The following is a 15,474-nucleotide window of genomic DNA, read 5'->3' on the forward strand; positions in this document are numbered from 1 at the left end:
GCCTTTAATTTATTATGAGTTAGTTTTTATATGCAATATAAAGATCCAACTTCATTTTTTTTCGTTATTTTCTCTAGCATAATTTTTAATGTTACTGAGAGGACCAGGGAGCCAGACCAGAGCCATGGCAGGTTTCTAATGGTCCCTTCCAGGGACCTGGCCTTAGTTTCAGTTTAATGGAGGTGACTGGAGCTAAGCAAACAGTTCTCAGGTAGAACCACAGCTCAGGGACAATTAATTAATATGTGACCCCTTGGCCCTCTGCTGGTTCAGCGGATGACCACAGTCTTCTGATAACTAAAGACAGCTTTTCCTATCCGGGACCTGAAAATCCCTAACCACTAGGGTCTCCAACCAATCTTTCCTCCACCAATCAGCCCCAGATTAATACCTTCTCCCTGAAATTCCCCTAACTCATCTTTAAAGACGCTTACTACCTTCTTTGGGGGTTGATATGTGCCCTTCCAACATGTTGGAATAAAGCACTCTTGTTTATTACATACATACTGTTGGTCTTTTTTTTTTTTTTTTTTTTTTTTTTTTGGCTGGGGGCTTCTCTCGGACCCTAACAATTACTATAGTAATTTATTTACCCAGTTATTTACTTACAGACATTTGTGTTACCTTCTTTTTTTTTTTTCTTTATTTTTGTTCTTAAAAAAATACTATCATTTGGGGCTGGAAGACTAGCACACTCTAGTCTTCCAAGGACCAGGGCTCAATTCCTAGCACCCATATGACAGCTCACAAGTTTCTGTAACTACAGTTTCAGGGTATCTGATGCCTTCTTCTGACCCCTGATGGCAGTACTCAAATGGTGCACAGACTTCCTTCTCCCAGTAGTCCTCCTTATTCCCCTAAATCGATTTTAATGATTATTTTACTCTTTATTTCCTTCTACAAGGAGCCCCATGCTTGGAAAAAGTCTTTCCAGGCTGACTGAATTGTCGTTGTTAGCCAGCTACAAACTAGAGTTGGGGATATTGGAAAGAGGAAAATGGCTACCGCCGTTCTCCAATATATCCACACCCTACGAGTATTCCTCCCTTCCCCCTGGACCCTTCACTGGTTAAGCAAGCTCTTTTTCAGTTCCAAAGGAGTTAACAAGGCCAGAGTTATTTGTCAACATCCATTATTTCAGGTAGTTTGGGGATAGCATAATCCGAGGATTCTCCTGCCCGAGAACTTTGTCCTCTAACATACCCTGGTTAGGCATAGTTGGGGACTGGACTTGGGGCCATATGCACCTTGTCGCCTTAAGTAGGGGGTGGGGGTGGGGTGTAAGGAGAGCAAGATAATTATAGTTAACTGGGAACAAACCTAATGGAATAAGTTTGCCGATCTGTCCATCTGCATATTCAGAAAGTGGAGGGCGGGACTTGGAGTGGGCGCTGGCTCCCTTTCAACCTATCCTGAACTCTGTGAATCCGAAAAGGAGTTAGGTTTTTTGCTTTCTGCAGTGAATAAGAACAGCGCCTAGGCTAGGCTCTGATCCAGCTGAACAGAGGAGCCCTGGGAGAGCTGGGGTGCTGAAGGGAGGCGGGAGCGTGCTGCACAGAGGCGGGTGGTGGCGACCGCGACGAGGGTGGGGCGGTGAAGGTGTGTTCCGGGCAAGAGCCTGCCTTGGTAGGGATCCCCGGGCGCTGCTGCGTTAGCCGCGGCTGCCCAGACTGACGCTGCTCGGTTGCTGCCCGGCTCATTGCGGATTTTCCAACCAGGTAAGGGACAGCGATCCTTGCTGCGGTGCGCTCAGACCGGGGTTCCCAGGCCAGGAAGGCTGAGCCTCACGCTGGGACCGCTGGGTGCGGTTGATGGGAAAAGCTGCAAAGGACAGCTGAGTTGGAAAACAGCACGGGAAACGGAGCACTTGCTGCTGCCCGGAGCTGCGCGCTTCTTTGAACGTGGCCTTCCCCAGGACTAGGAGTGAAACCGCGTCAACTATTGGCGCGGTAAATAGTTTCCCAACTTGGGCTACTGACGTTTATAGCTGATTTCCACACGGTTCCTGGGCATCCCTTTAGTTTCAACCCTACTCCTCATAGACCGGTTTGTTTTCAAAGAACAGATTAAACACATGCCTACACCTGCTAGCTCTGGACTGGGGATTGTGTGTTTTTTCTGTGTGGAGGGCGCCCCCTGAGGGGGTGGGAGTCGTTTCTTAGGGACTCAGGATTTGTTGATGGATGGGTTTTAGCGCAAGGAAAAGAACATGATTTGTTTTGCAGGGATGGGTGAGCAAATGCAGTTAGCCAGGGAGGAGCAAGGCGCTGCTGTTCCTTCAGCAGAGGGGTGGTAGATCTCTCATCTGCCGGGGTGCAGCAGAGCGGTTGCTCAACTGCTATCTTTTATCCAGAAAACGCAGATGGGAACAGGTGCAGTTTAAAGGTAACTTAACGTCGATGTGTTGGGCTCTGGTAAGGTAGGGTGGGGCGCTGGGGGATGTTTGCTGGTTCCTAAACTCGTTTGGAAGGTGAATGCGGGTGGATCTGGGCCTCAGGGAGGGGCAGGTGAGGGATGGGGGTCATTGCGGACAGCTCAGAGAGGTTTCTTTTACGCTTTTGCTGCCTGCCCTGTGCAGAAGAGGCGACTTGTTCTGTTTGCTAGAGGATGCAGTTGATATGTGAGGCTCTCGCAGCGTCTTCCCTGAGTCAGCAAATATACACCTAATGCTAATACATGTCAGAGGTGAGGTGGGATTGATACTTAGGGATACAGAGGTGATGGAAACAAAGTCCTAACATTGCACAAGCTCGCACCCGCTGGGGGACAAACACCTGTAGTCAGGAGGTGTCACCAGTTCGGGAAGGTGGTGTGAAAACAAGAGTGCGTGGCTGCAGAGAAAAGAAGGGCATTATTTAAAAAAAAAAAAAAAACCGAAGCCCCCGTGGGGCTTAGCAGGGGTTGGATTGTTTCTTAGACCGTTGTTCCTCAGTAACCCACAATCCTCTCCCATCCCATCACCATCACTGCTGATGGAAAGGCCGAGCTTATGTCTGCAGAGCAAGACTAGGCTGGCACTGAGGGTGAAACACACCAAGGCAGGCCAGGCTTTTCACTTTTCTTCTTTCAATAACTGTTTCCCTAAATTCCTGGACTATGCATTTTACCATGGCAAGGTCTCTGGGAAACTCCAAGAGAGTTTCAGAGCAGATCAACTTTCGTGTTTATTTATTTATTTATTATTTTATTCCATGCTGTTCATGTCCCAGGACAGCCCAGTATGACTCTGACCCTGTTTGTCCCCCATGATGGAATAAAGGAAAGCTAAAGTTGTTACTGCCAGTCTACTCTGGGGGGAGGAACATCTAGCCTTGGGGTTGATTCTTCTGGGACAAAAAGTGACCAATGACAGAAAGAAGTGCTCATGGGCTATTCCTGTTTCCAGAAGTGTGCCTTACATGCATTTTGTAACCGAAACCCCCAGATGATGTTTAAACAATAGCCTGGCACACTGTGGGTAGTGTGGCCTTGACTGCTCAAAGACAGCAGGTGTGGGTCTTAGGCATGTATCTTAGCCTTTTTTCGGGGGGGGGGGCTTTGATTTCCTGATCTGTAAAATGGAAGCAATGGCTCTGTCATGATAATTATGTAAAACACTCAAAATTACTTGTTTACTGTTAAACAGTTGTCATATATTAACCATCAGGCATGAAGTCACTGCTTAAGAAGTGAAAGTTTGTTCATTGAGTTCCTACCATGGTGCCAGGTACTTCTCCATATGTAGGGGATAGAATTTATCAGTGTGTGTGTGTGTGTGTGTGTGTGTGTGTGTGTGTGTAATAATCAACAAATAAGAAAGTATATAGCATGTTATTAGCTCAGGGGCTATTGTGATGGAGAAAAGAAAACAGAGTAAGAAGCATGAGGAATGCTGCAAGAGTTTGACATCTATCATCTATTTATCTCTCTGTCTGTCTGTCTATCTATCTATCTATCTATCTATCTATCTATCTATCTATACCTATCTATGTGGTCAGGGAAATCTTTGATAACAAGGACGTCTGATCAGCTCTGGGGAAAGTGAGGGAGGAAGCCGTGTGGGTAGAGTAACAGAGCCCACAAAGGCCAGAGACAAGAGACAAACATGTTCATAAGAGAACAAGAAAGAGACCCAGGAAGCTGAGTTGTGTGACCCAGGGGGATAGTCATGGTGAGAACTGAAGATAATATGACAAGGGTCAATGTTGTCTTGCCTCTTGTAATTTATGCTTATATATTTGTCACTAAGATAAGGTACTGACTTCTTGTTTAAGGGACTTGGCTGAGTTCCTATGCTCCGTGTTTAGAAAAAGGTTATTTGGAAGGGAGTGGTACCTGGGCCTTTCAAAACATGTTCTAATGCAGCAAGAAGGAGGGATACATCTTTGCAAGGCAAGCAGGGACTTAGGAGATGGCTCAGATTCCTCTAACCCAGACTGAGAGCTGGGTCCAAATGGACCAGAGTCACCTTTAGTGAACAGTTCAGCATGTGTTGTCCTTGCCAGCCCATGTTCTCTTTTCTCTGGCAAGAATTTCTGTGACTATGGAAAGGATGGGATCATCTGGAAATACACTGACCTTCACTGCACCATGGAGTGCATTTATGTTTGGCTGGGTTGTGAATTTATTTGGGGCTTCCATCCAGAAGCTTAATATAAAGATCACAGCTTGCTGTTTTGCCCTTTGGAGAAAGCAGTATTTGGGGATCTGAGGGCTCCATCAGTTCTCTGTGGTGCAGTAAGCCTACTGCAGTGTTCCATGAGCAAAATGGGGGTTGATGACTGAGAACCTTGTCAAAGCATCTGTGAAATAGGATGCGGGGAGGCTGGGTCAAGGTCAGGGTGACTGACTGGCCCTTATCCAATCCATCTCAGAAAACAACATTTATTTCTGCTCATTTTCCCATCCAAGGTCTGGCTCTAAGTCACACTTCTTAGTCTCAGAAACCTGATCTGTCTCCCTGGGCTGTGTCAGAGTGGCTTCGTTCATCTGCATGCCAGGCTATTGATCCTCAGTGGCTGAGGCACTGTGTTCCATGACTAGTTGTGTGAATGCAGACCCCTACCATGATATCCAAGCCACAGGGAGCAAAGCTGATTAGATACCTACCTGAAGGACTGGTCACACACTTTAGGGTTTGTCTTGTCATTGAGGCTATGGGATAAGACACCTTCAAACTCACTGACCTTGAACAACATTTATTATTTTCTCTCATGTGCATGGAGTGGCTGAGAGATCTTCAGATCTGAGTTGTGCTTGACTGGTCTCTGCTGTGCCTATTCATGTGACTTGGATGAACAAATTTGATGGAGAGTCTGAAAAATGGCTGATTTGGGATGACTTGGCTCTGATCATTTTTGTCTCTCATCTTTTCCCAGCATAGCTGGGCATTTTCCCATGGCAAGGATAGAGAGCCAAGAGAAAGTGGAAGTGTGTGGGCTGGGGAAGGCTTGCCTGACAAAGCCCTGGATTTGATCCCCATTATCATATAATCTGGCATGGTGATACATGTCTGAAATATCAGCATGTGAGAGGTGGAGGCAGGAAACCAGAAATACACAGTCATCCTTTGCTGTATTGTAAGTTCAAGGCCAACCCCAACTACTTGTACAGAATAAAAGACCAAAGGAGAAGGAGAAGAAAAGAAAGAAAGAGGATGGAACTATACATGGCCTCTTGAAGCCTAAACATATAGTTGACATACCATCACTTGATCCTTGTTTATTAACAAAAGCAACATACAAGGAAGCCAGTATGAGGTGTAAAGAAATAGATTTCACTCTTTCAGTTGATTTTAGTCAGCCGAGAAACAATTAGATTCAGTATTGCAAAGAGCAGGGGCAGGGTACAGGGAGGGGAAGGATTTGGCATGTCTGGATCTTAATACTTAAAGTTCCCTTGTGCATGGAGGAGAGAAGGTTCAGGAGCCCTACTCATAGCTGAGAACCTGTTAACAGTTGACAGGTAGAGTTAAATTTTCTTTAAGGGTGGTTCCTTATAGGTCATCTGTGCCCTAGTGGATGGCCCACTGGAAATTACATGGGCAGAACAAATTGGAGTCCATATATAGATAGATAGATGGATAGATAGGTATGTAGACAGACAGACAGATAGATGGATGGATGGATAGATAGGTATGTAGACAGATAAAAAGACAGATGGCTGGATAGGCACATGCATAGAAAGTACATGAAACTGGGAGAGGTTGGGTGTAGGTATTAGAACTAGGAGTTGTTAGGAGGAAGAATCAGGGGTGAATATGATGAAGATACGTTGTATGCGTGGATACAAATCTCAAAGAATTAACAAAAATACATTAAGATTTTAGTTCCCGTGGCTAAATCTCCTTTCTCCATGGACCCAGCTTGAATGGGTCCCCTTGTGACTTTCCCTGTGACTGTTTTTTTTCCTGTGTTTCCATGAATCTTTAAGCAGTAATTCACTAAATATTTATAGAGTGTTCTTTAGTGCCAAGCATGTCATAGTCAGGGCATGCAGCAGTCAAACAGTGCGAACTCCACCCCATGAATCATTCATTCCAGTAGGAGAGGCAAATATATGAATACAAGAATATATGTGTACTGCAATTAAGGAACAGCAGATAGGGCAAGGAGGAGGGAGATATTTGAAGGTGTGAGGGAAATGGAAGAGTGAGTCACTAAGGACCTTCCAAGGCAGAGTAAAAGTATGCAAAGGTCCTGAGGCAACAGAGTGCTGGCAACAGGAAGTAGGCCTCAGTAGAAAGAGCCAGACGAGAAACAGTGAGCATAATAGTTGATGATATCAGGAGAGTATCATGAAGCCGGGGAATCCAGGGCTTTTGGGTGGGCTTTGGATTTGACTTTGAATGAGATGGGAAGCCCCTGGAGAATTCTGAGCATGGGCTGCCTTTATCTGACTTATGGTTCATAGTGACCACTTGAGCTTTACAGCTTAGGATAGCAACGTAAGTCAGGGTGCTAGCTACCTTCGTGATCTAGGGAAGAGATGATGGTGGTCTGGATCAGATGGGATGGTAATTGTGTTGGTAAGAAGCAATCAAATTCTGGATGTATTTGTTGGTAGAGAAGACAAGATTTGGAATGAGTTACTCTTTGGGCATAAGAAAAGATGATTCACTGCTTTGAGCTAAGGGACTGGATAGATTAACCATTTCTGATGTTGAAGATGAGCCACTGGATACCAACAGAGAGGTCAAGTTCATAGATGTATTTAAAGGTGTAGAGTTCAGGGAAGAAGCCCGGGAGGGAGACTTAAGTTTGAATAACATGAGCAAGGTCTTTATTTGTCCCTTCAGTGAGCCAAGTCACTGCTATATAGTCAGGGTCCAGAATCCTGCCAGCCATGTGCTCAGTGACTGTCTGCAGGATGAATGAACGCAGCGGTTCCACTAGAGGAGACTGGAGGTGACTGCGAATGCTGGCTCTGATGGGCCATGACATGTAACTCCCTGAAGAGTTTCCCTTTCTTCTCAAGGTCTCATGGGAGACTTACTGTAGATCTTGGGGGTTAAAAAACAGCTTTAAATGTGAAGGTTCCAATTGCTTGTGTCTCACAGAAAGCAACACAAAGCAACAAAGCAGGGAACAAAAACACGGGGAAACCGAAAAATAGCTCAGACTTACCAAAAAAGAAGAAAAGATCCTCCAGGGAGAAGTGGCTGAAATTCAGGGGTGTGATGTTCTTGGATTATTATTGTACTGCTTTTAATTTGAGATGAAGCAGAAGTGGCAAGGAAGAATTCTGAAAGGGAGAGAAAGCTATTTAAATCAACTTATGCTGAGTGAAAGCTAGTCACCAGCTTGCTTGAAGAATCCCACGTCTACAGTATCTTGCATAATGTGTGTCTGTTTATAAAATGAGAGACATAGGCAGTAGCCTTACTGGAAAATGGGAAGGTTGGGGGGGCTTCCATCCCAGACTAGGTGCTGTTCAATGACTCCTCAGAGAGTGGCTGGCTTGGGGTAAGCATGAGTTATTTTTGTAATATCTGGGTTAGGAGGGCTGGAATAAGAAAAAGCTATAATTGAAAGTGGTTTTGTGTGTGTGTGTGTGTGTGTGTGTGTGTCTGTGTGTGTATGAGAGAGAAAGAAAATGATAAAGAAAAATGGAAACTTTCTATGGTTCAGTTTTAGTTTATGTGAGAATAACAGCCATTGCTATCTTAATAGAGACCTGTGTTTACTCTAAGAGCCCTTCAATAAGGCTGAGTTTCCCTCCTAGAAACAGAGGATGAGAATGGTCCTTTGACCCTCATCTGAGATTCCAATCACTCGGTTCTGTATGCCCTATTCCCCATTGTATGCAATTCTGCCCCAGCTGCATATGGTCTCATGGTCTTAAGATATAGAGTTTGGATATCTCTAGATGTACAGGTGCTGTGCTCTGTGATGTGAGGCTGGAAGATTAATTGAACCTGGGACTCCATTTTTGTAGCCATGGGAAGTCACTGTCCATGCTGAGGTGAGAACTTCCGGTGATGTGGGTGCTTTGTGGTCAACCATCCTTCTGTCAGTAGTCTCTCTCTCATACTTCTGTACATAAGCAAATAAACTCATTGGTTCACCAAGATCAACTTGGGAACACGGTCAGAGGGAGAAGACTTCGTTTAAATCTCTAAGAAAAATTCACACAACACCCTCAAAGTCTCATACACAGGGGGCTTGCTCACTGGTGTGATAGTCCTGAGGTGACAGAGTTCTTGAAAGGTGGAGAAAAGTAACTAGCTCATGGGGCCATTGTTCCCCCATAAGCATTAGCATTGGCTTCATGGAGTAGCTTAGCTCTCATAGGATCAGGTTGTATGAAGTAAGACCTTTTTAACATGTCTGTTTTTTTGTCTGCTTCTCTGACTCGTTGGGGTTCACCAGAAGGCATACAGATATTGTCACTCAGTCATGGCCTTTAGGCCTTCCAACCAGCATGCCAAGTCAGTAGCTTTTAATAAAGTTCTCAGCCCCAGGTGTTTTGTTATAGCAATAGAAAACAGACAAATACACACTCAGAGGAGGTAATAAAAGCTCACCTTATTTTTAAATGTGGCCAACAGTTCTGGCTACAGGGAGTTTAGGATGGAGTGATGGGTTTGGCATCAGACAGAACTGAGTTTGAACTTGTTTTGCTACTTTCTGGTTGTGTAAACTTGAGTACGTTGTTTAATTTCTTTGGAGGTTTGCTTTTCTCAGCTATTAAATGTTGGTGGTGATGATGATGACGATGACGATGATGACAATGATACCCAAGAGCTCTGCAGTTTTCTTCTCATTCCTTGACTGGGAATTGTGTTGAACTCAGTGTTAGCTAGAGCATCACCATATCAGCTGGAGGATGCGGCAATCCTATGTGAAGGGAGACCCGAGAACTTGCATGTGGCATTGCAGTGCTGTCTAGGTATTTTTGTATGAGGTCTCGAGTGTTCAGTGTTAGACAGGTGAATAATTATAAACCTTGTGGGCCAGAGATGGTCCACATAACTCTGAGGGAAACCAGTCTGTTTTCTATCAGATTGCAGCCTCCTCAGTCAGTTCTGCAGTGAGGCATAGTGTGTTGGCATTTCAAGATGGAAATTTCTCAGTCACCTGGAGTGTATAGGCTCAGATTTTCTTATCAGAGTTCCCTGGGGATTGTTCCCATCCAAGTCTGCCCCATCGTCTTGTACTGGGAGTCTTTCTTTCTCCACCCTGCAGATAGACATGCACTAATGAGCAATCGTCGTTGTCCTTGTTCTGCTGGCCAAGGGTTGTTGTGGGGGTTCCTTAGTGGCTTGGGAGAACACTAAGCAGTGATGACTGGATCATTAGCACATTACGAGCACCCAGGAACTCATGGGTTCTCGCCTCCTGTCTTCTGCCTTTGTGCTTTATCTGTTTGCTGTAGAAATTTCTGCTGTGCCTGCCACCAGTTCCTGCTAGTCTTCAGAGCTATGTGGCTGGAAAGACAGCATTCACATTTGCATTCAAATCAAATTCTCTCTCTTTCTCTCTCCTTCTCTTCCTCCCTCCCTCCTCCTCTTTTAGGGTGTGTGTGTGTGTGTGTGTGTGTGTGTGTGTGTGTGTGTGTGTGTGTGTGCGATGTTTACATTTGCCTGTGTGGGTATGCACACCTGTGAACATGCATGCAGAGGCCAGAGAAGGACATTGGGTGTCCTGCTCTGTCACTCTTCATCACATTCCTTTCAGATAACATCTCTCACTGGAGGCTGGGGGCATGAAAATCCTAGTGACCCTCCTGTGTCCACCCCCACAGTGCTATGGCTATAGGTATCTTTGTGGTTGTGCGCAGCGGGCGCTGGGATCCAAACTCAAGTTCTCAGGTTTGTGTTTGTACAGCAAGTGCTCTTACCCCCTGCTCCCACCGTGTTATCTCTGACATCCAACTTTTGATCCTTCTGCTTCAGCTTCCTGTGCACATTAACTATCTTCTCCTGACAAAAAAAAAAAAAAACAATTTAAAAATTCTCCCTAATACCATGGTGACTGCTTAATGCTTCAGAGCTTAGTGTCTTTTAGGACACCACATCTTTCTCCCTGTGACCATTTAGCCTGAGGCTTAGAGAAAAGAACCCATAGACACAAGTATCTTTACACAACTTTATTTCTTTCTCCATCAGCTCTGCATAGATACTGGACAAGGTGGTTTTTCCAAACTTGTAGCCTTGATCTTCAGGTGTCCAATGGTGGAAACATACTGTTCAGTGTTGGGTGCTACCGAATACTTCTGTTGCCGTCTTTGGATGGTCAGTGAGTTTCAGAAGCTCCGTGCTTCCAGAACTCCTGCAGGTAGGAAGGGGTCACAGTTCTGTGTCCATGGTCTTTCCACGATGGAGGATGCAAATGAACCATCGAAGGAGAAGGAAGAGATCTTTTTTTTTTTTTTTTTTTTTTTTTTGGTTTTACAAGACAGGGTTTCTCTGTTTTGGAGGCTGTCGGTCCAGCCTGGCCTCGAACTCACAGAGATCCGCCTGCCTCTGCCTCCCGAGTGCTGGGATTAAAGGCGTGCGCCACAAGGAAGAGATCTTGCTCTGGATAATGGCGCTGTCCACCACTTCATCCTGGATGGACTGGCTTTGCCTTAGGAAAATAGTGGAGGATTGCCTTTTGGAGCCAGAACATGTTCAAGACAGAGGCAGGCCTGAGCCGGATTGTAGGATCTTAATGTTCCAGGCCTGAAGGGAGCTTAGGAAGCAAGAAATCTTTACTCCTTATTTGGCCAGGGAGAAGAAAATAACTACTCTAAGACCTTACAGTAAGTAAGCCATAGAGAGGTAACCAGAGCCCACTATGGAACTGCTGAAATACAGCTATGAGAAGTCAAGAGAGAACAGGAAAATGGCGCATGAATTGCCTTCATCATTAGGTTCAGAGAGCCTTCTAGAGGCTCACCAGCTTTCCCAGGCCCTGGTGGGTCCCACACAGCTTCCTCTGAATGTGTGACTCTCCTGGCTGTGCTCAGTGAAGCTTTCTCCTGTAGCCACTCCTCCTGCCTTGCCCGCGGCCTCTGCTCTGTTGGCAGCCGCGGAAGCTGACTGCTGCCTGATCTGGAGTGGAGCAGATGGCACCGATGTGGGGAGCCCAGCTGGGATATGGCCCAGGTCTGAGGGAAAGGAAAAAGAGACATGCTCTAGGTGGAGTTCTGGGACTGGGAAGATGGCATTGGAGAGGGCACAGCAATGTCATGAGCTCCTGATCTTGACCCTGGAGGGCTCAGGGGACATTGTACATATATCCCTGTGATAAATGAAAATGCATTTTACACACAGTCGTGTAAATGTTCAAAGACTGAATGCATTTTATCTACTATCTACTGTCTATCTATCTATCTATCTTCATCATCATCTATCTATCTATCATTATCTATCTATCTAATCTATCTATCTATCTATCTATCTATCTATCTATCTATCTATCTATCTAATTAATCTAATCTATCTATTCTATCCAGTGTCTCTATTATTGTACTACTTAGCCAGGTCTCAAACTTGTGATTCCCCTGCCTCAATTCCTTAGTGCTAGGATTACAGGTGTGTGCCGCCATGCCTGGCTTTACCTCTCCCCTCCTTCTCTCTCTTCCCATGACTTTCCTTCACCTTCTGGAACTGTCTTCCTCTTCCCTCCCCTGCCCTCCCCCTCCCCTGCCTTCCCCTGCTGCTCTCCTCTCCTCCCCCTTTCCATCTCCTCTCCCCTCCCCTCCCTTCCTCTACTCTTTCTTTCTCCTTCCCTCCCCCTTTTGTTCTCGAAAGGCATAAACATTAAGTTTCAAGGAGAGAGAATCTATAAGAAAGCAATAAAAACAAAACAAAACAAAACAAAACAATAGCATAGCTGACAAACTCCTGTAGAGCCAGGAAGAACTAACAGGGAGTCTGAAGCAGTGTGAAGACAGGGTGGGGTGCTTAGTTGTGCTAAACATGGAGAACCTTGAACCTGTGTGTTTCTCTTTTTTTCTCTCAATATATATATATATATATATATTTAAATTAGAAACATGCTTGTTTCACATGTCAATCCCAGCTCCCTCTCCCACCCCTCCTCCCTTACCCCTCTACCAGGCCCCCCAACCCTCCCACCGAATCCCCACACCATTCCCCAGGGAGAGTGAGGCCCTCCATGGGGGGATCTCCAGAGTCTGTCACTTTATCTGGGGCAGGGCCTAGGCCCTCCCCCATGTGTCCAGGCTGAGAGAGGTTCCCTCCACATGGAATGGGCTCCCAAAGTTCATTCGTGTGTCATGGTAAACACTGATCTACTACCCAACGTCCCAGAGATTGCCGAGGCCTCCTCACTGACACTACATTCAGGGCCTCACAGCCATCAGTCTGGGGTCCAAGAGCTCCCCCTTGTCAGGTCCACTGTCTCTGCGGGTTTCACCAGCACGGTCTTGACCCCTTGGCTCATCACTCCTCCCTCTCTGTCACTGGGTTCCAGGAGTTCAGTTCAGTATTTAGCTGTGGGTATGAACCTGTGTATTTCAAAGGAGGACCAAGGGTCGTTGTATTGGAGGTCTTAGGAAGGCAGTGGAGGATCGTGGAGGAGGAGATCTTGGTCTTCCAACCACTTAGCTTTTAGGTGCTGGTTAAACTATCTGTTTACTGAAGGACGAGAGAGAAAGAACATAAGAGGAAAGAATGCCAGAGAGAAGGGGGGGTTGTTCTGTCTCTGTGTGCTTGGGATTGCTCTATATTTGGACCACCGGTGACTGTCTCAGCTGAGGTTAATCCTCTTTGTCCCAGTCTTCAGCCAAGGGATTAACTGCATTAAACTCAAAGCTTTGCTGGCCTGACAATGTGAGTTTTGTGCTGCCAAGGCCTGAGATTCAGGGTGTCCAGTTTCTGTTGACCTAACATACAAGGCTCCTTTGTGGGCGTTTCATCCCCAGTTCCTTCATGCTACGGAGAAAGAGGCTGAGGGTGTAAGAAGGGAGGTGGCTTGCCCCTGGTAGATTCATGATACAGAATTTCTGGCTTGAAATTCTCTATGCTGCTCTGGTCTCCCACAAAGGAGTCAGGCCAAGGAATTTTGCTAAGAAAGCAAAATAGTGACTCAGTGGGAAGGGTCTCACTGGTATTAATTCTCTACTGTGTTCTAGCAAAGTCTCCATGTGTCTGTTACAGTCCAACCTGCTCTAGTAGATGAGCTTTTGGATGCATGCATGAGGGATGGCTCCCACCATGATTTTTCTGGCTTTGTGTGATCAAGATTCATACTCTGGGCTAAGAGAACTCTGCCTGGCCCCGTTGGGGTCCATGCCCAGACCCAAAGGCCTGAAGATGATAAGCCAAAATTGTGTGAGGTGAGGGTATGGCGAATTCCTCAAAGGAAGTCAGGAGTTGCTACTCTAAGAAGGGAACATGGTTGCTGGGCAGGCGAGCCCACAGATACCTGGCCCACACTGAGCTGACTTCTCCTGCTGAAATAATGCTCATAGGACACTTCGTACATGGGAGAACATCGAAGACTTTCAAAGCTTCTTTTTCTAAGGGGCTCAAGTGTTCACAACCATCTTGTTTACTGTAGGGTTGCAGTGAGCAAAAGTCAAAGATGCAGATTTCCTCCTTAAATCTCTTTTACCTTTGTTTGTTTATTTGTGCAGTTAATGTTTATTGATGGCCCACTGTGGCAGGCAGGAAAGTCATGATCCCTGTTCTTGGGGGGCGTATCATAGCCCAGGACTTTATAAGGAATGCCTGTCCATGAATATAAAGTACATATAAACATTCTCAATACAGACTTTTTTATATTGTCATTCAGAATTGCTAGCTTGTTTATAGCTAGAAGCCCCATATGCTTGATGTTAGCACATCGGGCTGCTAACCCACTTGGAGGAAGAGGTGAATCTGAGTTGCGGTGAGTTACTTTGCTAAAGAGCGTGACTTTGCATTTTCTCACTGTGCATAGACCGCACTGTCAAGGGAAGAGTGAGACTCCACCCTGGGACCGCATTGCCTGCAACTCTGTCCCCCTGAGGCTGCGAGAGTGGGTAGCCTTCCTTTGTGCCGCTTCTGTTTGCAGCCTGTGAGTAGGAGCTGGCACTGCAGGCTGCCTTGTTGTTGTATGGTGATGTCTGAACACGGGGCAGCATATTGCTTTGCTATTGTCAATTTATTTGTGTAATCCCAGCAGCTGGCAGCGGTATAATAGTTTTCAAGCAAGGAAAAAAACAACAACAAAAAACCTTGGAGGTATTTGCTTGGAGAGAGTAAAAGTAGGCAGAGAATGAGGTATGTCATGTATGACTGCACTTCACAATGACAGGATTGTTCCCTGGCTAGAATTCCCAGTGGGGTTTCCTCTCCTCAAAGTGCGGAGAAGGGCCATGCATCCTGGAAGGGGAAGCCTGCCTCATCTTTGCATGCACAGACAGAGCTAGGAACATGGCCTTGGCTCTCGGGATTTGGTTATGTTGAGACTGAATTCAAAGTTAGTGCTACAGTGTATGACTTAGGTAGAAAGAGTCATCTTTTGTCCTTTATGTTTTGTTGTTGTTCCACAATGGTAAAAGTGATGTGTGTGGTGTCTTCAGGAAAAGATCTTATTATCTGGTCATTGTGGGCAACCAGGAGAAATGCCAGAAGCCTGTATTATTTTGGGGGTCTCTGGGCCTTACTGACCAACAATTCATAGTGAGGTGCCCCATGCCTAGTACTGGGATTTTGTTCAATAATCTGTGGCCTCTGGGAGAAGAATGGGAGAAGAATTACCCACCTGTGGGGGGTGCCTCTTGTGTCAAACTCCCTCTTATTATGTTTCCTTTCTTTCCTTCTTTCTTTCTCTCTCTTTCTTCCTTTCTTTCTTCTCTCTCTGCCTTCCTTCCTTCTTCCTTTCTTTCTCTCTGTCTCTGTCTATCCTTCCTTCCTTCCTTTCTTTCTTCCTTCCTTCCTGCCTGCCTACCTGCCTTCATTTCTTTTGTTTGTTTTTTTGATACAGAGTTTCTTGACTGTCCGGGAACTCTCTCTGTAGATCAGGCTGGCCTTAAACTTAAATTATGTTCTTAATTAGC

The 15,474-nt window shown here is 45.7% G+C and overlaps 1 protein-coding gene across 2 annotated transcripts in view; it reads left to right on the forward strand.

Moving 5' to 3' along the window:
- The first annotated feature begins 1,461 nt into the window (after positions 1-1,461).
- Positions 1,462-15,474, forward strand: part of Sv2b (synaptic vesicle glycoprotein 2B) — a 185,665-nt gene continuing 171,652 nt past the window's right edge. Inside the window, exon 1 of one of the 2 annotated variants that reach the window (XM_040730190.1) lies at positions 1,462-1,718. The gene's annotated coding sequence lies outside the window, so the exon portion shown is untranslated. Of the gene's footprint in view, positions 1,719-2,229; positions 2,386-15,474 lie in introns of those variants that run through there. The other variant, XM_040730193.1, reaches the window with a different exon arrangement.

Source organism: Mesocricetus auratus, unplaced genomic scaffold (assembly GCF_017639785.1).
Source record: "Mesocricetus auratus isolate SY011 unplaced genomic scaffold, BCM_Maur_2.0 Super-Scaffold_4256, whole genome shotgun sequence".
Classification (NCBI taxonomy): Eukaryota; Metazoa; Chordata; class Mammalia; order Rodentia; family Cricetidae; genus Mesocricetus; species Mesocricetus auratus.